The sequence below is a fragment of the mitochondrial genome of Triticum aestivum, assembly GCF_018294505.1.
Source record: "Triticum aestivum cultivar Chinese Yumai mitochondrion, complete genome".
NCBI classification, from domain to species: Eukaryota; Viridiplantae; Streptophyta; class Magnoliopsida; order Poales; family Poaceae; genus Triticum; species Triticum aestivum.
Window position 1 is genome coordinate 297501 of NC_036024.1, and position 2500 is coordinate 300000.

The following is a 2500-nucleotide window of genomic DNA, read 5'->3' on the forward strand; positions in this document are numbered from 1 at the left end:
CTTCTTTACTACATAAAGCATCAGCTGCTGGATAGAAAGCAAAAGCATTTATTTATAGCTGACAGTTAGCTTTCGCTTGATTTCTTTCTTATAAAATTACATTTTGTTGATTGTAGATTGGGTCGGTGTAAATAAAGGGTGAGCTCCAAACTACAGTGGGAAAGGCCGAGTATACACCAACCATACTTTGGAGTGAGAAGGAGATCCTAACTAACAAAATAAGGCATCTGATACTATGCTGAAAAGTCCCGTTTGGTCACTTTTCAAAAGAAGGATGCGCCGCTATTTTATCATCATCTGGCACTGCTTGACTTGCTTTCACAGCTTTTAGCTTGAACGTGGCACTAAAGCCTCCATGTCAACTAAAGAAAATAGTTCAAGACAGTAGAGCACAGAGGGAATTACCAACATGGGTTCAGCATTTCGTTTAGTGAATGCGGAGATAAAAGCAGCTGCTATTGATGTGCAATTGGACCGCTCGCATCGCTCCTTGACACGAAGGCTATAAGAATCAAAGGAAATACTGGGCGTAAATGACTTTGGAGTTCAAACCTGGCAAAGTCCTTACTTACTCGGCTCCAGGCCAAAGCGATGAAAAGACCCTTTATTTAATATGGTCACGCCCATGAGAGAAAGTCTAGCCCTATCAACACCTTCTGATCCTAGTTGGCTCGAGTAAGGCAGGCTACTTCTAAGCAATCTAGAGAACATTGAACCTCATTGAAAAGAAATAACTTCCGGCCAACATAAAGATCCAGCAACCTTTTGCCTGACCTCGGCTCTGACGCATTCCTCCTAGCCTAGATTTTCACTACATTCTTTGGGATCAATGCCTACTTCTTGAACTTGAAATACCTGTATCCCTTCTTCGATAAGTGGAATGTTTCGCTTGAGCGTCTACTTTGGCGAAACCCTTGTTATCTATGCTATGTATTTGTGGCCTAGCCCTCTATAAGGCACACGTTTTTCATACGTGAGGCTATAGAAGGAAAGCAACAATCCTGGAGGAGGAAATAGTTCACTTGTTGGGCACCTGGGCTCCCTATTCGTAAATTCACTTACGTGACGAGCAATTAACAAGGCGCGCTGCGTTTGAATGACATGTTATTTGAATAATATTGCTGCTGTGTCGCAAGTCTAAGTCTTCCAAAATAGGAGACGACTATGGACAGAGATACCAGGTAAACGGAGTGCCAGTGATTGCCTTGGTTGATAGTGGCAGCACGCACTGTTTTGTAGACCCCAAAGATTGTGAAGCGGGCTGGTTACGACTCAACTCCGTATAAACCTATGGAAATCACAGTAGCAAATGGCGCTAAGATGTATTGTGAGCACAAATGTGATGGCATGCTATGGGTAATGCAAGGGAAGGAGTTTCAGTTTGACATGAAAGTCATGGAGGTAGGTTCGTATGAGGGGGAGATTTGATTTTGTTGCTATAAGAAGGAAGGGCCAATTATTTTATCAACCAGTGCACCATCCATAACATTGGTCAAGGAAGGCAAGAAAGTAGTTTGAAAGGGAATTCAGGATCAGACAAGGAGGTCAGTAGAAAGAGGAAGGGTGCAGTTACAACAAGGAGAGATTTGTATGCTCGTGCAAGCTTTTCCAGTGAATGCCACCAGCAAAGAAACCAGAATACCTAACAGTATGAATAAGTTACTTACCCGAGACTCTGACATTTTCAATGAGCCAAAAGAGTTACCACCAGACCCATGATCATGTAATACCTCTTCTGGAGGGAGCTGAGCCGATTAATCTCAGGCCGTATAGATACTCGCACGATCAAAAGGCAGCCATTGAAAAGTTGGTCGATGAAATGCTAGCAGCTGCTGTGATTAGGCCAAGCTCAAGCCCTTTGCCCTTTTCAAGTCCTGTACCTGTAGGTAGGATGGGTGGGAGTTGGCGATTGTGTATAGACTACAGGAAACTAAATAGCCTTACCATTAATAAAAATATCCCATTCCTTTCGTGGATGAACTCTTGGAAGAGGGCAGTCCCAAATGAAAAAAAGCCATTTATCGATCCCAAGAAGCAAGTGAATTAGTTTTATTGCTTTTCTTCCTTTAGCTTCTGTTTATTGCAAGCACATATTTTATAGTATTATTTGAGATGCTGGAGTAAAAGGGAGTCAGAGGTAAGCCCTAGCTAGCCGCCCCCCTCTTCCCTATCAGCTGAGAGTTTGCATTCGCCAGTGTGCCACCATTCCTTATTCATACTGTACTTCACTTCTCTATGCTTCAGGCATTCCGCTTTCATCTTGTGATACCCCAGACCTGTTTCTTTGGATCCTTAACTAAAAAAGTAAGCACCTCCCCTAACTAATTAGTTAGTATCGAGAGACTAAAAAATCATTAAAGTTGAGAAACAAAGGTACTCTTGCCGATGGAAGAAATTCCATAAATGTCCCATAGAGTAAAAAAGCTGTTTTGAGGAACCAGTATCAAAACTTGACCCATTAGCTGCTGCCCTACTTCATCCAAGGGCTAGGTGTGGGTGT